The 26,412-nt window shown below is 40.2% G+C and overlaps 1 protein-coding gene across 1 annotated transcript in view; it reads right to left on the reverse strand.

Moving 5' to 3' along the window:
* Positions 1-26,412, reverse strand: part of LOC135211944 (TBC1 domain family member 25-like) — a 112,865-nt gene that overhangs the window by 45,476 nt on the left and 40,977 nt on the right.

The raw sequence follows: 26,412 nt of genomic DNA on the forward strand, positions 1-26,412 counted from the left end.
GTCCGCCACTGGTCCCGGGACGGGCGGGCCTGCCGCGGGTCCCGGGATGGGCAGGCAGGTATCCGCCAATGGTCCCAGGACGGGCGGGCGGGCAGGCGTCCGCCACTGGTCCCGGGACGGGCGGTCCAAACGGGCAGGCGTCCGCCACTGGTCCTGGGACAGGCAGGCAGGCCCGCAGCGGGTCCCGAGACAGGCGGGCAGGCGTCCGCCACTGGTCCCGGGACGGGCGGCCGGGCCCGCCACAGGTCCCGGGACGGGCAGGCAGGCGTCCCCCACTGGTCCCAGGATGGGCGGGACGGGCCTGCCACGGGTCCCGGGACGGGTGGGCAGGTGTCCGCCACTGGTCCCGGGACGCCGCAGATCCCGGGAAGGAGGCAGGCAGGCGTCCGCCACTGGTTCCGGGACGGGCCGGCTGGGCCCACGCCGCGGGTCCCGGGTACGGGCGGGTAGGCATCCGCCACGCGTCCCGGGACGTGCGGGCCGGGCCCACTGTGGGTCCCGCGACGGGCAGGAAGGCATCCGCCAAACTGGTCCCGGGACGGCCGGGCAAGGCCCGCCATGGTCCTGGGACGGGTGGGCAGGTGTCCGCCACTAGTCCCAGGACGCCGCAGATCCCGGAAGGAGCAGGCAGGCGTCCGCCACTGTCCTGGGACGGACCGGCTGGGCCCGCAGCGGGTCCCGGGACGGGCGGGTAAGCATCCGCCATGCGTCGCAGGACGTTCGGGCCGGGCCCACCGTGGGTCCCGCGACGGGCAGGAAGGCATCCGCCACTGGTCCCGGGACGGCCGGGCAAGGCCCGCCATGGGTCCCGGGACGGGCTGGCAGGCGTTCGCCACTGGTCCCGGGACGGGCGGGCCGGACCAGCCGCAGGTCCTGGGATGGGCGGGCAGGCATCCGCCACTGGTCCCGGGACAGGCGGGTCGGGCCCGCTGCGGGTCCCAGGATGGGTGGGCAGACGTCCGCCACTGGTCCCGGGACGGGCGGGCCAGGCCAGCTGCGGGTTCCGGGACAGGCCGGCAGCCATCCTCCAATGGTCCCGGGATGGGCTGGCCGGGCCTGCCGCGTGTCCTGGGACGGGCGGGCCAGGCGGCCAGGTGTCCGCCACTGGTCCCGGGACAGGCGGGGCAGGGCCCGCTGCGGGTCCGGGAGTGGCAGACAGGCGTCCGCCACGGGTCCCGGGACGGGAGGGCCGGGCCCGCCGTTGGTCCCGGGACGGGCAGGCAGGCATCCGCCACGGGTTCCAGGACGGGCGGGCCGGGCCCGCTGTGGGTCCCGGGACGGGCAGGCAGGCGTCCACCACTGGTCCTAGGACGGGCGGGCATGCGTCCGCCACTGGTCCTGGGACGGGCGGGCTGGCGTCTGCTACGCATCCCGGGATGGGCATGCCGGGCCCGCCGCGGGTCCCGGGATGGGCGGGCTGGCATCCGCCACGTGTCCCGGGACGGGCGGGCTGGGCCCGCCGCGCGTCCCGGGACGGGCAGGCCAGGCCCACCGCGGTTCCCTGGACAGGCGGGCAGGAGTCCGCCACAGGTCCCGGGACGGGCGGGCCGGGCGGGCAGGCGTCTGCCACGGGTCCCAGGAGGGCCGGCCAGCCGTTGGTCCCGGGATGGGCGGGCAGCATCCGCCACGCGTCCTTTGACGAGTGGGCTGGGCCCGCCGCGGGTCCCGAGGCGGGCAGGCAGGCATCCCCCGACGCGTCCCGGGGACCCGGGGTGGGCAGGCGTCCGCCACGCGTCCCAGGACAGGCGGGCCGGGCCCGCCGTGGGTCACGGGACGGGCGGGCCGGGCCCGTCGCAGGTCCCTGGACGGGCAGGCAGGTGTCCGCCACGCGTTCCGGGATGGGTGGGCAGGCATCCGCTGCAGTTACCGGGACGGGCGGGCGGTGTCCGCCACGTGTCCCAGGACGGGCTGGGCCCGCTGTAGGTCCATGGACGGGCAGGCGGTGTCCACCACGTGTCCTGGGACGGGCGGGGTGGAGCCCACCACATGTCTTGGGACGGGCAGGCCAGGCCCACCGCGGGTCCTGGGACGGGCGGGCGGTGCCCACCACGGGGCCCTGTGACGGTTAGGCTGGACCCGCTGTGGTTCCCGGGTCGGGCGGGCAGTGCCCACTACATGTTCCGGGATGTGCGGGATGGACCTGCCATGGGTACTGGGACGGGAGGGCAGTCTCCGCCACGTGTCCCGGGACAGACAGGCCAGGCCGGCCGCGGGTCCCCATGTCGGGCCACCAGTATTTGGGCCCCCGCCGGGGAGATGACCAGATTAGAACGCCATGGGTGGGGCCCTTGGCGGGGAGTAGACTCGGTCTGGCCGCCAGGGGTGGGGCCTCTAGAGGGGAAGCAAATGGGTTGGGCTGCCAGGAGTGGGCCCCCAGTGGGGAGGCGACTGGGTATTGCCGTCAGGGTTGAGGATTCTTGTGGGGAGGACACCGATTTGGTCACTTTGGGTGGGGCCCCTGGTGGGGAGGAGACCGGGTCAGGCCGTCTGGCGTGGGGCCCACGGCCAGGAGGAAAAAAAATTCTAGTTTTTCAGACCAAGCCAATTTTGCTCTAACTGCTCTTTGCTTTAAAACTAAACAAAGAAACAGACTGAAAACAAGGACAGTTAATGGGGCTCTTTTCTCTCTGCTAGTTGCATCAAAGGTTCTGGAGGGTCATGTGCTCATTTTACTCCTGCAAATGATATGTTTTCCAGAATAATAATCATGCACAGTTATTCCAGAACATCAGAGAACATGAATTTGATTTGAAAGAAGATTCTTAAAGATATACTTTACAATTATTATTGTTATTAATTTCTTCATCATGGGATAGGTATCAGTACCAGTCATGTTTAATTATATATAATTATTTTAAATTACTAATCAGTGATGCTATTTTGATTTTTGATGTCTTGGAGTGTTTAAAGAGATGTATGAGTGGGCCTATCAACTCACATATCTTCGTGTTAATTCGTTATCAGTTTAGTTTACACTATGGAAAGAAGTGACGTTCTAAACTTAATACTTTTTTTACCACATATATAGTAATATAGTAATAATTTGTTCATAACAATTGTTCATTAACTAATTATTTATAATTCCATTTTTTTCGTTTTTGTAGAGAGAAATGTTTCATTTGTATTTTTTCTTAATTATGTAAATTGCAAGATATTAATGACTGCAAAGAAATCATACATATATTCATTATTTTGTCAATTATAAAAATGTGTTAAATATCAGAAACAGTGTAAGATAATAATTACGATAAAACCTACAATTTTGTACGATATTTTTACTGAAAACCCCATAATTTTTAGGAGCCAGTACGATAAATCCAACCCGAGAGTGTGGGCAGGAGGAGCAGCTGCACAAACACATCAGTAACCCGCATACCTTTGATGTAACTACATCGTTCACTTCTGAGCCGGAGTTGTCAAGTACTCTCTATGTCTAAGTCCGTTTTTTATTCATCAAAATGCCAAGTAAGAAGCAGTAAAGACAGCGTACATTAGCTAGAGAAAGGTTGAAAAAAAGACTTAGAAAGATAACAAGAAGGAACACCAAGATGAAGCATGTGCATTCATCACCTCCCAGGCCTAGCTGGCGACAATGAGTGGGGTCGTGCCTCATGATACCCACCCCCTGTGGGGGTTAAATATTACTTTTTAAAGTAGGGGGACCAGAAGTATCCTGTTAAAATAAGAAAATCAAGCTTAAGTAAATTTTTATATTGATGCCTATGCGGTTTTCACTGAGAATTTCATTACGCAAACTTTAACACGCGATATCTCAAAACTATGTTTTTCAGTATATAGGTCGCTTTAAAACCCTAAGGCTTTTCTATTTGTTGTCCTATTTTCAAAATTCAAATACCATTGAAATCCTTGATAAATTCTACATCGAAAGAATTGGAAGAATTTCCAAATTGTTCCAATTTCTATTTTTTATGAATTTTTGAATTAAGTAATTAAATAAAAAAATAATTTTTTTATATCAATGAATTTTTTTATTTTATTTATTTTTTTTTTAATCTTTCTCAATTCATTGGATAGAGCAACTCTTTGTGAGTATTACTTGCTTTAGTTATTAAAATTTAGTTGAAAACTAAGGAAGCCTTAGGGTTTTAAAGCAATGCATGTAAAAATCGGGAAAAAAATTAATATAAAAAAAACGAATGGATAGAAATTTATGAAACTTTTTGTAGTAACTTTCCATTAGGTGACTTATAAATGGGAAGCAAAACATAATTGCTCCAGGCAATATTTCGATACCCTCCCCCCCAACTGAGGCGGTCCCCTTAAACCTATGTTTAGGTCTGTGACTATGTGGTATCCGATAATCCTGGATTATCTCTTTAATTTTTACCCTTTTGACAATTAATCATCTGGTATTCTTGATCTTGTTGTTTACTTGATAACTTTCTCTCCAACTGTATTTCATTCGTTCCTTGACAATGTCTTAGTAAAGACGAAAGCGCTTGTATTCCTGACTATCATTTTCTGTGGTATTCGTTTTATATATATATATATATATAAACCTAGATTATGCTATGCGCTGTCTGCAGTAGCCTGATCTAGCTCAAAGCTTTGTCAACATTTTATGTTTATGATAACTTGCACAACAACTTCCATGGGAAGCGGTTGACCTGTTAACCTACGCCGGAAACTTGTAACTTCCGAGCCGGCGGACTACGTATGTTTTTTATATGAATTGCTTAGATAGCTAATGTTCCGCTATCGACGCGATGCTTTAGAATGGCAGTTCCGCGCCAACCCATCAAACATATCGGTCTTCCGACCGAGCTGCATCTCCTAGTATGGAGTTACAGAATAAAGTTGTTATCTTTGTTCAAATTGCCTGTTTGAATCATCTCCTTTAGTCAAGAAAGAACCTCTCTACTAAGATATCCAAGGAGATGAGAGGAACCAAAAATACTTACGAATGACAGTCGTAAGGAGAACACAAAAAGTCTATCGCCAAGCGATAAGACTTAGATATATATATATATATATATATATATATATATATATATATATATATAAGAACTTAATATTATATATATACTATATATATATATATATATATATATATATATATATATATTATATCTATTTATAATTATAAATATATACATATATATATATATAATATATATATATATATATATATATATATATATCTATATATCGTTTATATATCTATGTATATATATATATATATTTATAGATATATAGATATATATATATATATATATATATATATATATATATATGTTTTTATATATATATATATATATATATATATATTTATATATGTGTGTGTGTATACTTATCAAATATATATTATATATATAATAAAAGTAAATAAAAGAGCGATTAACAAAAAGGGGATTATTAAAAAACTAGAAAGGAATTTTATCCAGACAAAATAAAAGGTTAAAAGCGCACCAAGAAATCATAATGAAAAAGTCTACAACGCACTGCATCATAATGTCGTGTTTAGCCCCGAGTCCGTCTGGCTTTTTACGAAACCCTTAAGTTCCTAACAATTTTTCTCTCTCTATCCAAACCGTTAGTCTGTTACCAGGCGCGCTGTAGCCAGAGGTTGTCGCGGTTTGGGACAAGTGAACCACAATTTGTATTTTGTTATCCATCGCTTTTAATTAAAGAGAGGTTTTGAGCGCTATCATAAATTGAAAGCACTCACATTCTTTCCCACGTACGCCTCAGTGCTCAAGAAGTGCTTAGTGATTCGGAGAAGGTGGATAGAAAGATGGAAGAAAGAGAATATGAACGGAGGTACAGTACAAGGAATGAAAGAGGTTGCAGCTAGGGGCCGAAGGGAAGCTGCAACGAACCTAAAGTAATGCCTACAGTGCACCGAGTGAGGTGCACTAACAGCACTACCCTCCTACAGGGTCGGTTTGCTTGTGGACGAAACGATGGAGCATTAATGGACAGTACTTTCTCATGGCGTCACTTTGAAATTCAATGAGCGTGAGCTTTTATGCTGTGTGTATGTCACATCCACGATTTTATCAGGCACTTTACCCTCAACATTACAGTGCCCAAATTGACGATGACCCACAGTGCCAAAAGGGGTCAGTTTTTTCTTCAACTATCTCTAGTAGTACCAATATCAAGAGCAACCCAGTAGGGAGGTACTGCCGTCAGTGCACCTCATGCAGTGTACTGTGGGCATTACTTCAGGTTCTTTGCAATGTCCCTTCGGGTCCTAGCTGCAACCCCTTTCATTCCTGTTACTGTACCGCCGTTCATATTCCCCCTCTTCCGCCTAACTTTTAACCTTCTCTTAACAATTGTTTCAAAGTGCAACTGCTTCGAGGTTTTCCTCCTGTTACACCTTTCAAACCTTCCTACTCTCAATTACCCTCTCAGCTCTGAATGACCTTGTAGGTCCCAGGGTTTGACTTTTGACCAATATTCGATATTCCTTCCTATATCAAAATCAAGGAATCACAGTATTAACGTAGCTCGAATGAAATGACAGAATCTCGGAGAATTCACGAATGGTCACACGTGTCGCCGTTTCGTCAATAATTAATCGATGCTGGTTTACTAGGCTTTTCCCGTCCATTAGGCGCAAAACATTTTCTTGCAATTTTAAAAGGTCTTGTTCCCGATACACTTTCTACTAATAAGAAATTGACGATTCACGTGCCTCTTACTCAGAAAGTTAAAGTTAAGTATATCTAAGTATAACCAGACCACTGAGCTAATTAAAAGCTCTCCTAGGAAGGGCCCGAAGGAACAGATTTTTTATTTACGTAGCTAAGAACAAATTGTTTACTTAGCAACGGGACCTACATCTTATTGTGGGATCCGAACCACATTATATCGAGAGATGAATTTCTAATCACCAGAAATCAATTCCTCTGATTCCACATCGGCGGCAGCTGGAAGCGAACTAGGGCTACCGAGAAAGTAATATACCTGCAAGATTTAGGAGACCCTCGTGTGTGTGTGTGTGTGTGTGTGTGTGTGTGTGCGATAGTTTTATAACTACGCAAGAATTTATCCAGCAGCACTAGTCGTTAGAAACTGTGCACTGACGCCACATTTTTGTGTGGAACAATTTCATGGGCGACTTTCACTAGTTGGGATGAAAAATGGAATATGTAGGTTGATCAATAGTCTGGCCAATTTCATCCAAACTGGTCGCCAGGGGAAGAGGAGGGATGCAAAAGTGCGTCTTGATCACTTCGGATTCCTTGTCATTTCGCAACAGACAAGTTTATGCTTTAAGCTTCTTTCCGGGTTTTCGACCCAACTCTTCTTGCGCGAAGCTTTGTGACACCTGACACATTCGAAACACGACACAGTATAAAGTATCTAGCATTGAAATTGATATCAGTCATTTATAGTCATCAAGATGACAGCGTAGTGACCTTCAAGTAGATTCTTCTTTAGAATAAAGCAAATCGATAACGAATATTATGTTTCCACAGAATACTGAAACCGATCTCAGGTGAATATCACATTTCTATAGAGTACTTAGACCTATTCTTAGTGTTTATTGCTATATTTAAAGGTCACGCACCCTATATGCCAGGTAAGGTATTCGAATCTTTTAAATTCGGAAGTTCATTCTGTTTCCCTGTACTTCTAACAAGAATTCCAATCATGCATCTGAATCGCATTTCCATGTGGGACAGTGTCGAATGATTTTTTTTTCTCTATTTGCTATTAATGAACACCAAGAAGATTCATTAGAGTGACGGTGCAAAAATCAAGTACAAAGTTTTTACTGAACGGCGACCAGCACGCAAGGTCCTAAGTACTTATTCGACGGTAAACCGACCATTTCCCAATTCAAATTCGTGATAATTCGCAGCGCGTTCCATTAGCCGCCGAAACCTCGTGTACTCCAGAGCTCGAGACCTCTATAGTAACAAGTTTTGAAAAATCGGGAGAAATTTGGGTCCTAAGGTTAAACATCGCTTAAAACCTCATTTTTCCCCTGTTGCCTGTGCAAGAGTAACTGACTCATGCGCACAATGGAATGGAAGGCGGTTTTATCCTTGGTTGCATCACTGGTCATCATCGTGAGTGCGACGGCTTCTACATCAGGAGGCCTTTTCCGGTTTGTGTCCATTTCTCAGTCGCTGCTGCCGACTGCAAAACAAACTGGATCCAAGTTCATACCACAGCAGACTCCTGTTAAGTTGGCTAAATACGCGTGTTTGTCATCATGTCTAGAAGTGAGTTGGTGCAATCTGTGTTGTCTCATTCCCTCATCTACTGACTTTTGCTATCTCTACGACATGTATGTTGTGGGTGGGTATCAAGAGCAGAATACCCAGGATGCTGTCGCCTGCTACACGAGGAAGGTCACAGACTATGCCGTCGGGGCGGGCATAGAAGGGGCACCGCCTAAGAGTGGGTATTCTAACAGAAAGCTCGAAAACATGGTAGATGGGATCCATCTTGGTGACCCCTATGATGACTGTTATATAAGCTCAGACGCCTTCAACCCTTACTTTAAGCTCGATTTACGCAGCGTGAGGCCAATTCATAGGATGTTACTCGTCTTACAAACAAATCGGTATTATTTTAATTACTACAACATTGAAGCTCGCGTGGGGATCGATAACAAGACCGAAGCCAACTTCTCAGAGTACGAGAAATTCGGATTCTTCCCTGGACCCCCCAAACCCGGACTGGAGATCGTCTTCACCAAAGATCCGCCCATATTGGGACGCTATGTCACCATCCAGCGATGGAGTAATCCAGTTTGTAACCCTGACGGCAGTAGTACTGAAATCTCTTGTTACCTGCAGTTGTGCCACATTGAAATCAACTAAAGCATTTTGAAGTCAACTTAAGATCTCTAATCATTGCACAATTTTTTTATTTTTTCTTGATACTTTGACATTCGACAATGATATATATATATATATATATATATATATATATATATATATATATATATATATATATATATATATATATGTGTGTGTGTGTGTGTGTGTGTATATATATATATATATATATATATATATATATATATATATATATATATATATATATATATATATATATATATATATATATATATATATATATATATATATATATATATATATATATATATATACACACACACACACACACACACACACACACACATATATATATATTATTATATTATATATATATATATATATATATATATATATAGTATGTGGTGTGTGTTGAGTAGTGGCTCTGCTGTCAATCAAAGTGTCTTGAAAAAGGGACATCAGGCCGATCTGTGCCCCTGGAGGTCACGATGGAAAAGAGAGCCATATGACGTGTGCATGAATCACGTTTCGCACATTGAAGAATTGTCGTTTCAGGTACTCAGAAGTAATTTCGTGTATAGCACATTCTGGGTTATTTTGTGATCAGACTGCTGTAATTGTCAAAGCTAAATGTAATCTATCATTTATTTAATTATTCTGGAAAACTTTCCAACATATCTGTGATGTGACTGTAATTTTTGTGGTTTTTCAGTCTCATTGACCAATTCTGAAGAGATACGATGCTATGTATACTTTGTCTTTTTTGTTTTACTGTGGCTTCAGAGCGTTTTCCTACAAAGTAACTGGCTTTCAAAAGCTGTGCGTATCTAAAAAATTCATTATAACCGATAACAGTCCAATAGGGAGTATTGCGTTACCATTTTGACGAGAAAATTTAGGGTGGGATACTGATCCCTGATTGGTCGAAAGCTTTAGACTATTTTTTTTACTTGTTGATGTTAATATGTTAATTTTATATTAATGAAGATTCTTTTGATTTGTTGTTGAGATTTTGCCCAAAATTAGTTGTTGAGATTTTTGCCCAAAATTATTGTTCCTTCTTCTTTGGACTCTAGATCCTGGTTATTTCTCTAGGACTTTGTTCCTTTCTGAGAGAGAATCAGCCTGATTGAGAGCTTGCTTATTCCGGGTGATAAACGTTTGAAATTTCTTCTAATATCTTGTGGTTGCAGCATTTTTGTCATCAGTGATGAGGACGTTCTACAGATACAGAAAATATCTCTAGATTGAATTCATCGCAAAGGACTGACGGGCGATGTTGCAGTCTCACAGTGCAAGTTTGGTACGACGTCAAAAACTTAATTTTGAAAGTGCATAGATTATTTTTTTTTTTCCGATAAGTTAGTCTCTTTCTTGTAGTATATACTCTCTCCAGATCAACAACACGAAACTGATCGGTAAAATCCGTTTTCTCTAAAGGTGAAACATGGGACTGATTCACAAATTGGAGGACTTCTAAAAGGATTTCTCCAAAATGTCTAAGAAGCTTCCTTCATGCTGATGCACTTTGCTGGGAACAATTATGTCAAAATGGTAATGATTCACAGTGTTTGACTTGCTTGCTGGAATCATTACATGAAGACAGTTCTCTCGCATGATTCTTCTTATTCATCCTGTTGTTTATGTGCTGTTGTATGCTAGTTCGAACAAATAGATTCCCCATTCTTTAACGAAGGGCTCATTCTGGGAGCATTTCGACAAAATTTGTACCTTTTGTAATTGGCCCTTGATTTGGAATAATATTGATCTGAAACATCCTGTCTAATGTTTATAAGAAAACACTATATTAAATATGAAAATTTTACTTTAGATTCTCATTGTCAAATGTGTGATGTTGAGGAGTTTGACATTGATAAGGTTAAGTGCTACAAAAAATTGTAGATTTCATAGTTGTTAAAACAGGTTTTTGTGTGTTATTTATTATAGTTCTACAATGTTAAAATAGATTTACGTGTGTTATTCAAATGGTCATGTTAGGATTTTGCTTAAAATGTAGTTCCACTTCTAAGTGGTTACAAAGCCAACAGGAACACAACAACTTTATTCATAGTCGTCAGGTTTTACTGTAAATAAGATTCTACTTAAATTTTGCCTTAAAAGTGAAATAAAGACTTCTATTTCACATAAAAGATAGCTGCATTCTTGAAGATAACTTTTGTAAGCATTTCACAAAGACCTATAAATGTAGTTTTGATGAATATTTGTAATTTGTGATTCACAGAACTTTAATGCAAATATTATTCTACATAGAAACTTAAAGAAAACATGCACTAATACATAAAAAATTTTAATATTGCTGAAAACTGAAATGCTATGCAAAAGTTTATCAGACTTTCACGCTGAGCAGGAACACTGTAAGCACGATTGAAATTGTATCGGTATCATGGAATGAGTAAATAAATATAGTAGTAGAAATTCAGTATCTGACCTTTCACTTACCAACGTATGTTCTAAGGTAGAATATACTGAATGCTGACTATTTCAATAAGTTCCCCCTGATTACAAGAGTTAGATATATATCTATAAAAAAAAAGATTATATAGATGCTGACAAATAAATGGGCTCTATTCACTGAATTATAGGATCTAGCCACTGCTAATTCAACTTGTGCACTGATCAATAATTATTCGTAGTCTACCTTCTTGTCAAGTCGTACCACATTTAGGTGCTCCCCCCCCCCCTCCCCAGAATCGGAAAAACACGGAAAATCGGCAACATAGAGCCCACCCAGGCATTTACAACCGAAGATAGTCAAACCCACGGCATAAGAGACTCCCTAAGTATATCTAATAATCAGGTCTAGGTCTCTCTCCCTTGTTCAGGGAAGATGTCCCTGATCTGGGATCTCCTTCCATATCCAAAGCCACATCGAAATTAAAAGCCACAAGAATTAGACTCTGGACCTGAAGGTTCTAAGCCGCTACCAGCAGTTGCTAACCACAATTCAAGGGAACCAGTCCCCCTCAGAACAGCGCATAGCTAACGACTGCATAAAAATATAAGCTGTATTCCGGGCCTCTGCCCACAAGGACGAAATCTGAAGAATCATATACACACAGGAACCATAATAATGAAAACGCTAGCTGAGATACACACTAACCAAAGTTATATATCATAAATATTATCGTAGGCAAGCACAAGCAACTGCAAAAGATATGAATACCTTCTTTCTAGGAAATAACACTGTCACAACCAAGACATTATTATGCTAAAGGAAACAGGATTGGTAAGACCGCTGCTGTAGCTGCTGAGATTATAAAAAATGCGCAATATTCAGTCACCATTCATTTCCAGGAAATCATACAGGGGCAAGTTTTAAAATCTCTTAAAAAAACAGTACTTATTCCATGAACAGCATAATGTACCATCAACAGTACAAGGAGAAACTGTATCGTGTTTGGCAACCACTAACACAGGAAACCAAAGCCCCATAAAGGTCTTGGGCACTGAAACGGGACTATTTAAGGTCATAACCAAAGCACCTTACCTGACCTATAGTCAGACAAGTTTTATGAAAAAAATGTAAGCAAAGTGCCCGCAATATTACTGGGCGCATGAATACCTTTCAGTCGCTATCGGACCACCCAATCTCTATCGGTGGCCGTGACCCAAAGCCCAGTTACACCGATGAACTCTGCACGAGTTTCAGTCTACAATTAGAGCAAGAAATATACTGCCCACTTTGTATGGTGCAGTAGTGAGGTTGATTTCTCCATCCTCCTCTTATACATTCAGGTGAATTTTTCAGTTTTGTGCAGGGAGGGCCTTTGAATAAACAAACCAAGCAGGTAAAAACAAAACACGTATCAGAGCCGACAGATGACTTGCAGAAACACCGAAAGATCAGTGGCAATACAGTTAAGGTCTTAGATACATCCACAGGCTCACTACCAACACCACTATCAATAACATTACATCTCCGCCAGTACGCAGACTAATGACATTCAGGCTTCACAATTTCCAGTCATCCATCGCAAAAACCCAAGACATATGTCTTATTAAAAAAATAAAATAGCCTCAGTTAACTTCGTGGGTCACCAGTGCTACTCCACAGAAAATAAAATTGACTGAAAAACGCCGATTGGGGCTATAATTAGATGCTCACCTACAGCAGTAAATAGTTTTTAAAAAATCCGCAGCAAAGCTACAAATTAATACAAAATAACTATCTATGATACGTTCCACGTTGGCCGAGTGCAGTTCGCTCCCGGCTGTCGCCAATGTGGAATCAGAGGAATTGATTTCTGGTGATTAGAAATTCGTCTCTCGATATAATGTGGTTCGGATCCCACAATAAGCTGTAGGTCCCGTTGCTAAGTAAACAATTTGTTCTTAGCTACGTAAATAAAAAGATCTGTTCCTTCGGGCCCTTCCTAGGAGAGCTTTTAATCAGCTCAGTGGTCTGATTGTACTTAGATATACTTAACTTTTACTTTCTGAGTAAGAGTCGCGTGAATCGTCAATTTCTTATTAGTAGAAAGTGTACCGGGAACAAGACCCTTTATAATTGCGCCTAATGGACGGGAAAAGCCTAGTAAACCAGCATCGATTAATTATCGACGAAACGGCGACACGTGTGACCATTCGTGAATTCTTCTAGATCTGTCATTTCATTCGACCTTGATTTTGATATAGGAAGGAATATAGAATATTGGTCAAAGGTCAAACCCTGGGACCTACAAGGTCATTCAGAGCTGAGAAGGTAATTGAGAGTAGGAAGGTTTGAAAGGTGTAACAGGAGGAAAACCTCGAAGCAGTTGCACTTTGAAACAATTGTTAAGAGAAGGTTAAAAGTTAGACGGAAGAGGGGGAATATGAATGGAGGTACAGTAACAGGAATGAAAATGTTGCAGCTAGGGGCAGAAGAGACATTGCAAAGAACCTGAAGTAATGCCCACAGTACACTGCATGAGGTGCACTGACGGCAGTACCTCCCTACTGGGTTGCTCTTGATATTAGGGGCCACTTACTAGAGATAGTTGAAGAAAAAACTGACCCCTTTTGGTACTGCGGGTCATCGTCAATTTGGGCACTGTAATGTTTAGGGTAAAGTGCCTGATAAAATCGTGGATGTGACATACACACAGCATAAAAGCTCACGCTCATTGAATTTCAAAGTGACGCCATGAGAAAGTACTGTCCATTAATGTTCCGTAGTTCGTCCACAAGCAAACAGACCCCGTAGGAGGGTAGTGCTGTTAGTGCACCTCACTCGGTGCACTGTAGGCATTACTTAGGTTCGTTGCAGCTTTCCATCGGCCCCTAGCTGCAGCCTCTTTTATTCCTTGTACTGTACCTCCATTCATATTCTCTTTCTTCCATCTTTCTATCCACCCTCTCCTAGCAATTGTTTATAGCGTAACTGAGAAGTTTTCCTCCTGTTACACCTTTCAAACCTTTTTACTGTCAACTTCCCCTTCAGCGCTGAATGTCCTCATAGATCCCAGCGCTGGCCTTTGGCCTAAATTCATTATTCTACAAGTAAAAAGTAAATACTTGCAGTTGGATTTTTCAATAAGACTTTTTACAATTAATCCGCAAACACAGCTTGAGTGTTGACATATGCAAAGAATTTCAGTGGAGAGGTATTTTAATCATACTGATACATAATATACTTAGTAAGAAAGCAGACTTTATAAGTCCTTGTATTTCCATAAAGAGTCTTATAGATAAAAAAAAAAACTTTCTGGAATAAAGGATTTGAATTGTCAGTGTGTACTTAAAAAGGAGGAAACTGACTCGCCTCCATTAGATGTGCAAATGAGGAAACAATTTCGATTTTGAAACTCGTCTCTGATTTTGTAATTTGATCAGGTCTTTCTCAAAGAAACAAAAGATCCCGCGAATCACACCAAACACTTCTTGAGCACTGAGGCGTGCGTGGGAAAGAATGTGAGTGCTTTCAATTTATGATAGCGCTCAAAATCTCTCTAATTAAAAGCGTTCTTGCAATGAAGTACCACCGAGTCGATGGAGAACAAAATACAAAGTGTGGTTCGCTTGTCCCAAACCGCGACAACCTCTGGCTACAGCGCGTCTGGTAACAGACTAACGGTTTGGATAGAGAGAGGAAAATTGTTGGGAACTTGAGGGATTCGTACAAAGCCAGACGGACTCGGGGCTAAACACGACATTATGATGCAGTGTGTTGTAGACTTTTTCATTATGATTTCTTGGTGCGCTTTTAACCTTTTTATTTTGTCTGGATAAAATCGTTTCTAGTTTTTAATAATCCTTTTTTTGTAATCCCTCTTTTATTTTACTTTTATAATATACATAAAACTATATATGATATGTATACACACACACACACACACACACACACACACACATATATATATATATATATATATATATATATATATATATATATATATATATATATATATATATATATATATATATATATATGAAATACTCAATCTTTTTTTAAGCCATATATAAAGATATTAAGGTTGTTTTAAAATATTTAAACCTATCAATTTGTGAATCACGTTTCTATATAAAAGAAAGTTGATTTACTTCTTCCAGTTAATGTAGTAAAGGTCGACTTATCTTCATATAAAAAAAACAGCCAAACTGCTTGATGTTTAAAACTTTGATGATAATAATAATAATAATAATAATAATAATAATAATAATAATAATAATAATAATAATAGGAAAATTAGGCTAAGTCTTTTACTACAAGCTTCTTGAACTCATAATGGAGGGGCACCAGTTTTAAATGGGGTGGCACATGCCACCTACCCCCTTCAGTTACGCCTATGCCGAACGACTTTCCTATGTATGGACGCTACGTAGTAGCTATATGCACATCTACAGGGAGGTGAAAGACGAGCGGCTCCTAACGTAGTTAGCCGAAAATGTCTCTACAAGTAAATAAATCTAAGATACCTTAAATATACAACCATTTATTTCTCGACTGCCCACGTTATTTCCTCCGTAAAACAGCAATGACAGTATGAAGTCAGATATAAGAGTGGGGTCACTGGTGCATTATACAGTAGGCCTATTTTTAACGCCATAGACGAGTTTACTTTCACCCTACACACATTCGATAGATATTTGACCTGAAATAGGCCTAAATTCGTGCCAGTTGCTTTGATTCAGCAGCCAATCTCTTCGAAGTCTTGATTGATTACTTGAAAATTTAAAGAATATATAAATTTTTCTAAAGAATTGATGTTGAGCCAGTGAACAGCGAATACTTCGTTTATATTTATTAGTTATTATTATTATTAGTTATTATTATTATTCATTATTATTATTATTTATTATTATTTTATTATTATTATTTTCTGTTTATCACAGTCCTTCCAATTCGACTGGGTGGTATTTATAGTGAGGGGTTCCGGGTTGCATCCTGCCTCCTTAGGAGTCCATCACTCTTCTTACTATGTGCGCCGTTTCAAGGATCACACTCTTCTGCATGAGTCCTGGAGCTACTTCAGCCTCTAGTTTTTCCAGATTCCTTTACAGGCATCTTGGGATCGTGCCTAGTGTCCCTATGATGATGGGTACAATTTCCACTGGCATATCCCATATCCTTCTTATTTCTATTTTCAGGTCTTGATACTTATCCATTTTTTCCCTTTCTTTCTCTTCATCTCTGGTGTCCCATGGTATTGCGACATCAATAAGTGATACTTTCTTCTTGATTTTGTCAATCAACGTCACGTCTGGTCTATTTGCACGTATCACCCTATGTGTTCTGATACCATAGTCCCAGAGGATCTTTGCCTGATCGTTTTCTATCACTCCTTCAGGTTGGTACTCGTACCACTTATTGCGCCTCAGTGGCGTGGTTGGTATGGTATTGACGTCCCACCTCGGTAGTCGAGGGTGCAATTTTCGGCCATTCCATTGAGGAGTGAGAGATTTGTATTTCTGGTGATAGAAGTTCACTCTCGACGTGGTTCGGAAGTCACGTAAAGCCGTTGGTCCCGTAGCTGAATAACCACTGGTTCCATGCAACGTAAAAGCACCATACATACAAACCACTTATTACTGCAAGGTAGCTGGTGTTTCTTGGACAGGCTCCATGGTGGAGGGCTTTTGCCACTGAATCATGCCTCTTTTTGTACTGGTTCTGTACAGGTGCCGGACATTCGCTTGCTATGTGGTTTACAGTCTCATTTTTCGTATAACACTTCCTACATATGGGAGAGATGTTATTTCCATCTATCGTTTTTTGAACATATCTGGTTCTTACGACCTGATCTTGTGCCGCTGTTATCATTCCTTCAGTTTCCTTCTTGAGCTCTCCCCTCTGTAACCATTGCCATGTGTCATCGCTGACCAGTTCTTTAGTTTGTCTCATGTAGTCTTCGCATTGGTTTGTTGTGCCAGTCCTCTGTTCTGTTTGTCATTCTCTTCTCTGTATATTTCTGGGTCTTCGTCTACCTTTATCAGTCCTTCTTCCCAAGCACTCTTGAGCCAGTCGTCTTCACTGGTTTTCATACATTGCTGCAGTGCTCTGTTCTCGATGTTGACGCAGTCCTCTATGCTTAGTAGTCCTCTCCCTCCTTCCTTTCGTGTTATGTATAGTTTGTCTGTATTTGCTCTTGGGTGTAGTGCTTTGTGTATTGTCATATGTTTCCTAGTTTTCTGGTCTATGTTGCGGAGTTCTGCCTTCGTCCATTCCACTATTCCTGCGCTGTATTTGATTACTCGTACTGCCCATGTGTTTATGGCTTTTATAATATTTCCGGCGTTGAGTTTGCTGCAAAGATTCAAACGGTTGCTGCAAAGATTCAAACGCACCAATTACTGAAGAGATTCAGGTGTACCAATTGTCACAAAGATTCAGACGTACTAATTACTTCAATGATCCAGAGGTACCAGTTGCTGCAATGATTTTCTGCAAAGATTCAGTCATACCAGTTGTTGCAAAGATGCAACCATACTAGATGCTGCAAAGATTCTAACATACCAGTTGCTGCAAATATTCAGATGTGCCAATTGTCGTAAAGATTCAGACGTACTAATTGCTTCAAATGTTCAAAAGTACCAATTGCTGTAAAGATTCAGACGTACCAGATAATGCAAAGGTTGAGACATAACAATTGTAGCAAAGATTCTGACGTTCTAATTACTGCAAAGATTCAGTTGTATCAATTGCTGCAAAGATTCAGACGTACCAGTTGCTGCTGAACAAAAGGGGAATTAGTAAGTACTACAATAAACTCCTAAGTTCTGCAAAGTCTTACTAATACAACAGATCTCACGTTGGTCATAGTGTCTTGCTGGATGAGAAATATCTCTGATTTGTTGGCGTCCAGCCTTACGAACAGATCTACATTTCGCGATGGTAATGATGACGTCTTACATGTGAAATGAAATCAAATCATGGTATCTTCAAAAGGCATAAAACTACGGTACGGTGTGAGAAAAAAAATAAAAAAGAATAAAAGACATGCATTCAAAGTAGCTTATAGAAAGTTAAGTATATCTTAGTTTCACCAGACCACTAAGCTGAATAACATCTCTCCTAGGATTGGCCCGAAGGATTAGATATTTCTACTTGGCTAAGGACCGATTGGTTACCTAGCAACTGGACCTACAGCTTATTTTGGGATCCGAACCACGTCGAGAAATGAATGTCTATCACCAGAAATAAATTCCTCTGGTTTCGCGGTAGTCGTCCAACGAGCCATGGAAAAGTTGAAGGGTTTTATGAGTTTTCGTAAATCATGCCAGATAAACAACAACATCAATATAAAACACTTAAATAAAGCTTAAGGTTGTAGTAGAAAGTGCAAAAAAAGGGGTTAAAAATAGATACGCGGTTACGAATGCAAATAGCTCAGCGAATATACTACGTCCATTTCACAAATCGAAGACTTGATCTTGGAAGACCAGCAGTTTATTTTGGTTTTCTATGCCTTGTTCACACTATTTAGTAAGTGGTATAGAAATTCGAGGATCAATCTCCTGAATTTAATTGAATATAGAACTTAGGGCAAAGGCCAAGCACTGGAACCTATGAGGTCATTCAGCACTTAACTGGAAATTGATAATATTGAGGTCTGAAAGGTGTAACCGGAGAAAAACCTCACAGCAGTTGCACTATGAACCACTTGTTAGGAGAGGGTCGAAAGGAAGATGAAGGAAAAAAAGAATATGAAAGGAGGTACAGTAGAGGAAACGAATGGGGGTCGTAGCTAGGGGCGGCACCCTGCAAAGAACCTTAAGTAATAACTACAGTGCACCCTCTTTAGCTGACGATGGGAGATTTTAAACCCCTCGGGCTCTGAGTTCTGCAATATTTTTGTCCTCTTTTATGATACTCATTCGTGGGCTGCTCCCGTGTCTACTGGTTATAGTATATCCTATTATGTAAGTCTGATTTATAACTAATGTAGGCGCTGTTTATGCAGATGCCCCACATTATCTGAGTGCACCTTCGTTGTGCAGATGTTTGCTATTTAGCTTTCTTTGTATTTATCTATTTTTCTTGGCTTCTGTATTCGAGTTTGTTTTGTGTATATCTTCTTAAGGAAGATATATATAAAACAAATTTAAAAACAGAAGAGAAGATCAATTACTTACTTTTTTTTCTTTTGTAAATACCGCTCACCGCACTGATAGATAGATGGCTTAGAGAGTGCATGGTAGTAGTTCTTAGAGGGGGAGTGGCCATAAGAAGATTAATAACCACTGCATTGGAACATTTAATCAATCAACTGAAACTTCATGCAAATTTGTAGTTTGCAAATGTTCCCGTGTGATTTTATAAGGAAAGCGCTAACGTTTTTAATAGCACCATCTTTCATTTGCAGCGGTTTATATTTGGATGTATTAATGAATGCACGTGGGATCGATTCTGGGTTTGATTCAGAGAATATATACACAATTTAGGCATATGAGGTCATTCAGCGCTGAAACGCAAATTCACAGTAAAAGGTTTTAGAGGTGTAACATAACACACGCTATATGTATATATATATATATATATATATATATATATATATATATATTATATATATAGTATATATATATATATATACATATATATATATATAATATATATATATATATATATATATATATATATATATATATATATACATATATATATATATATATATATATATATATATATATATATATATATATATATATATATATATATATATATATATATATATATATATAATCTATGTCTATATATATTTAATCCATATATATATCATACATATATATATATATAATATATATATATACTATATATATATATAATATATATATATATATATATATATATATATATATAAAGGTTTTTTGCCACGAAGGAAAAAATGAAAAAGCGAGATAGCCAAGTACTTTCGGTCCTGTTCGGACCCTTTACTGAGGCAAACTGATTTTACAGAGAACAACATAGTCAAAAGAAAGCTTAATATACGAACTGACACTACAAAATTAGCAAGCAATAAGGGCGATTTTCAGTATTTATAGAAAACCCACAAATAATTTAACATATGTACATTTTTATTCTGGCCACCATCTTAATATTAAAATTTCAATTTTTTCTTCTATGTTCCTACGCGCTTTGCGTATCACGAGTCCACATCTGGACCAAGAAATAGAATACATAAAAAAGATAGGAAACGATCTCTGCTACCCACCTCATTTCATTGATTTATGTTATCAAAAAGCTCACAAAAAGTTTTATAATGTTGCTATTAATGAAAAAGAAATGCCTAAAAATGTACTTAGCTTACCTTACTTTTCTGGATTTGAAACCATAAAATCACTATTTAAATCGTTTAATGTTAATGTAGTGTTCTCTTATAACAATACCATTAAATATATGCTAATTAAGAATAGTCCCGTAACAAATAACAACATCATTTACAAAATTCCTTGTAAGGATTGCCCATCGTTTTACGTTGGTCAGTCAAGTAAAAATTTATGTGTACGGATTAAGCAGCATATGTATTCAGTTAGAACAGCCTAGACTTCAAATGCACTGTTTATCCATCTGAGTGAAAAATCTCATTGTATTAATTGGGGTGATACCTCGGTAATTGCTAGATCTAATGATTATGTTTCAAGAAATTTACTGGAACCGGCAATTATAAAAATCACTAATAAAAACAACCTAAATCTTAGTCTGGGAATGTACCATTTGGACCCATATATTTGTAAGATGTTTATGAAGGACCTTAAAATAAATGAACAACTAATAAATTAGTCCCACATGTATATAGTTATTATTTCTCTCTCTCTCTCTCTGTGTTTCGATATTTTCTCTCCCTTTTTTCTCTTGCTCGATATATATATATATGTAAATATATATATATATATATATATATATATATAATATATATATATATATATATATATATATATATTTATATTTTCTTTCATCTTTTCATTAATAATAACTTTTTTTGAAAAATTTGTGTAAAAATTCATGATATTAAATTGTATATGCTCCCGTGTTTTTTTCAAATTGTACTGTTTTCTGGGAAAATCACTTGTTTACTGCGTGTATCCTTCAAGGTGTGGCTTCCCTCAGGCGACTCCTACCTTCTGTAAAGTGAAAATCGCCCTTATTGCTTGCTAATTTTGTAGTGTCAGTTCGTATATTAAGCTTTCTTTTGACTATGTTGTTCTCTGTAAAATCAGGTTTGCCTCAGTAAAGGGTCCGAACAGGACCAAAGTACTTGGCTATCTCGCTTTTTCATTTTTTCCTTCGTGGCAACCTTTATTTATACATAACATCACGTTTTATATACTTCGTAATCAAAGTTATTCACTATATATATATATATATATATATATATATATATATATGTATATGTATATATATAATATAGATATATATATATATATATATAATATATAATATATATATATATACATATATATATATATACATATATATATTATATATAGATTTAATTTGCTTCTATATATTTGAGCTATGCATCAAAATCTCTGATAGTTAGAAACCATTGAGCTCTTTTAGGCGACAAATCGGGTTTATTAAAAAGATCTAATAACGGCTTGTGGTCTGTAAGGACTTTTACTTTATTCCCCATCAGTAACATTTCAAAATGAACCAAGCTCGACACTATTGCAAAGGCTTCTTTATCTATGGTAGCCATTGATCTCTCATTGCTGCCCTTTGTCCTAAACTTCTTGCTAGAAAAGGCTATGGCATGGAATTTCCCATCAAACTTTTGCATAAGGCAAGCACCTATACCCTCCTGGCTGGCATCGGTCACTAATGTGAAAGATTTGCTAAAATCTGGAAACTTCAAAACAGGGGGGTTCATTAACGCGTCCTTAAGCTTTTGAAAACTCTCCGACTGGGGTTCCTTCCATTGAAATTGAACGTATTCCCGCAATACATCTGTTAGAGAACCCTTTCACAAACCTCCTGAAGAAACCGGCGATACCCAGGAATGACTGAATCTCCTTCTTTGATCTCGGGGTGCGAAAATTCGCTATTGCTTTGACTTTATCGTCTTTCACTCTAACCCCTTCCTTAGATATGACATGGCCTAGATATGTGATTTGCTTTTTCAAGAACGGACACTTATTTAGCTTAATTTTCAACCCCGCTAATCTAAACCAACTAAGTCCTTCTGCAAGCACTTCCAGGTGTTGCTCGATCCTGTCCGTTGCTATTAAAAAAAATAATCATCCATATACACGAAAACATTTTTACCCAATAACCCGTGCAAAACTGTGTTTACCAAATTGGTAAAAGTCATCGGACTGCCCGATAAACCAAACGGCATTCGCGTGAATTCATAGTGTCCTTTGGGCATTGAAAAAGCCGTATATTCCTTGCTACTTTCACTAAGAGGGACCTGCAAAAATCCCTGCGCCAAATCAATTGAGCTATAAATATTATGTCCTGCGATTTCAACAAAAAGATCTGGTATGCACGCGACTGGATAGCGGCCAGGGATTGTCTTTTCATTTAAACGTCTAAAATCGACGCATACAGGGGCAGAACCGTCCTTCTTAGGCACTGATAACAAGGGAAAGTTGTATGGAGACACACTAGGTCTAATGATTCCTTCTTCCTCCAATCTATTGACCTCTTTCTCTACCTGTTCTCTAATTTTGAAAGGTATGCGGTATGCAGGAATATAAATAGGTTTTGTGCCACTCTCCAAATTTACCATATGCTCTAACACATTAGTCAATCCCAATTTATCACCTTGTAAGGCTACCATATCCCCAAATTCTGCCAAGAGCTCGCTTATTACTTCAACATGCTCAATAATTCCGTATTAGCTAAATGTTCTCTAAATACTCGTTTCCTTGATTGCATTTCTGCCCCTGAAAACTCAGGTTTCCCCTCTACGATAGCCACTGAACCACTATCACTACTCCAATCTTGGAGATCCAATATATATGTATTCCTTTGGTATCTCCTAACTGTATCATTACAGTTTAATAGTTCTAACCATGTTAATCCCATTCTTGAATACACTGTTCACCGATGCCATGCTGATAACCACTCTTAGCTTCTCGCTATTTTCAATACCACACACATCCGTAGGTTTTCTCACTTCCCTCAATTTGACTTTTACCATAGTCTTTGAACCGGGCATTAACACAATATCCTCCGATAAAACACCTTTATATTTGTGGTTAGTACCTCCCCTCTCCACAATCCCATAAACATCACCCCCCTTAGTTCTCATTACATCTACCCCATTGATAGTATCAGAAATAACACCAACATTAGTATCAGTATCACCACCCATAACATCATTGTCACATTCACCAAAACTGTTACCACCATAAACTCCAATATGCCGCATAGCATCCTCACAATTATTTCCCATATCACCAGTGTGGGTTTTATTATTACCACTCCCCATAACCCTAATATCATCACCATTAGCATCACCAAACACATCCCCTTTCTCAATAATCTCCAAATCCTCAGTTCTAATCACGTCCTCATAAGGAAGAAAAACACCAGGTATTCCGCATGGATTGAAATCTTTGTTTTGTTCGCCTACATGCATGATGACCAAGCCCAAAGAAAATTCTGTCACAGGAGTAATAAACTGTATTTGAACACAACCCAGAGTATTTAATCTATGGGTTTGCACATCACACACCGTCTCCGTTGAGGGTTTCAAAGGGTAATGGGAGAACATAGATTGATACAAATTGTGATCCATCAAGTTCATGCTAGTACCAGTATCTATAAATACTGGGATATCAACGCCTTCCACTGTTGCGTAAACTATAGGCCTGGGCTCTGGGGCGTCCCCCACGAGACCACAATGGCACGTACTAATCACCTGTACCCTTTTTGTTGATTGGCCTTCCAAAAATTTCGCCGATCCCTTTGCCCTCTGGAATGACCTGCCTGGGAAGTCCTCACATTATAACTCCCAGAACTTTGAGGTGTAGGCCTCGCATCTTTCCGTATCTGAGATGGACATGATTGCCAATAGTGATAAGCACTCTTACACATTCCACAATATTTGACTCTACACATTTTCTTTGGATGCCCTGGTTTATCACAATTGAAGCAATGCAACTGCTGTTGCTTTAGATCGATCGATCTTTTGTTATATTCAACTTTTGCACATAAACGGGGAGAAGAAAATTCTGTGTCTCTTGGCACCCTATTTCCCGGGCCTGTCCCATTGAAAAATGTACTATCTACAGAGGGACATTTAGACATATGTTTTACTAATTTGGGCATAAATTAATTCTTCGTCTGATGTAGGTTCAATCTTTTCATCAAAACTATCCACTATTGCATCCGGTACATCGTGCAAGAGCATCGAAAAATGGATCAGTTTATGTAAATTGTCAAGTGAGACACTACCCCCTGTAACCCATTCAGATGTTTTAAATTTTCCTACCCATTCTGCCGCTGAATCAAAAAGTTTTTAATTATGTTCTACGAGGCTATTTGTGCCTTTCCATATATTATATAGCCCCCTGAGGTCCCTCACCATATCCCTGTGTTCCTTTGAACCATAAGCTGCTTTTAAAAATGCTTGCAAATCAGCCCAGGTACGACATTTTGCAAATTGGAGACTCCTACAACGATGGGAGAGATCACCCTTATTGAAATCTAACAAAGCTTTTGCCTCTCTAAATGCCTCTACATCATCCGTTATGTTTTTTGCGCTTAAAGAATTATTCACACCTTCAATAAAGATTTGCACCGGTTGTGAAAGTGCCTCCATCTACAATTCCCCTAAATGGACTTACACACGCACTAATGTTCGTGACATGATGAACCAAAGTCATCGTACCCTTTGCGTCCGCCATTTTCCTATCTTTATGAAAGCTTTTGTGTTTTATGACATTTCCCGACCTCGATAATATTAATGTATTTATATACACAAAACCCAATCCAGAAAAATTAATACAAACGTCCCCCAATAAAAGATAATAGAAAAAAAAATGCACCGCGACCAGTAAATCATCCCACAAACAGCTGTTTGCAGAACAAGGTCACACCGAAATAACAAAAACAAAAAAAAACAGGGAGGAGATAAAAAAAAATGCAAAAGCGCTTGACTCAGCAAACCACCTCTCTCTCTCGCACTTCCAAGCGCCTAGCAACCAACCACCCTCTCTCTCACTCACTCAGACCCTCGCCTCTTTCTTTCTCTAGGGCGTAACTCACAATAACCAAAAACACCTCGCTCATGTTATTACAAAATCTCCCCAATGTCCATCAAATCTCGAGAGACATCAAAACAATAATACATTTTGAGCAAATTCATTACCAATTAAAAGAGAACAAAAAAAAAGAGAGAGAAAAAAAGGAAGCAATAAAATTACACTCACATCTTCATATGACCGGAACCCAAACTTGCATACGCATTGCACATATGCGTAACTCATTCATCACACCCAATAAACACTTAAATATGCCAAAAATTAAACTTTTTTCCCATAACTTCGGAACACTATTTTACATGAATCACAAATCAGCTAAACTGTCTGAGATGCGGAGAGAGAGACTCAACGCCCCAAACACAAAACTCTTGAATCAGCAAAGAAAACCTCGAGTTGCCTTTGACATAATTATAACCCTTTTCCTCTAAAATGTATAAAAAGCTTTTTAGACGCTGCCACCAAACTATAACCCTTAATCAAACTAGACAAGGGGCAACTCTTACCTTTCAGTAGCTGGCAGTCTCTCTCTGCAAGCAACATCAAACTAGGCTAATGAATTCACGTGAATACAAAAATATGCTATATATTTCCCAAACTAGATGAACATAAAATGGAACAAAGTGACTAAAAAAGTTCATGTTAAGAACTAAGTTTGACCCACAAAAGAACTGTAAATTATCATTCTACTATCCTGAATTAGTCTAAGTAATCACCCAAAACTCTCAAATTGTCAACCACTACATTTCGATAGTCAATTCTTTAGAGAATCCCGTCTCTAGAATAATGACAAGGGACCCATCTGAAAAAAAGAGACATATCCATTATATTTCCCACCACACAATTAATTAATGTTAATAAATAAATGTATACACTTCACACTTCTCTCTTTTCAAAGGCAACTATTCCTAAGTCTTTTTCAAGTGTGCCATACCTCTTCGATGGGTTTCTACGAACACCTGGTGTCCTCCGAACC

Source organism: Macrobrachium nipponense, chromosome 40 (genome assembly GCF_015104395.2).
Source record: "Macrobrachium nipponense isolate FS-2020 chromosome 40, ASM1510439v2, whole genome shotgun sequence".
Taxonomy (NCBI): domain Eukaryota; kingdom Metazoa; phylum Arthropoda; class Malacostraca; order Decapoda; family Palaemonidae; genus Macrobrachium; species Macrobrachium nipponense.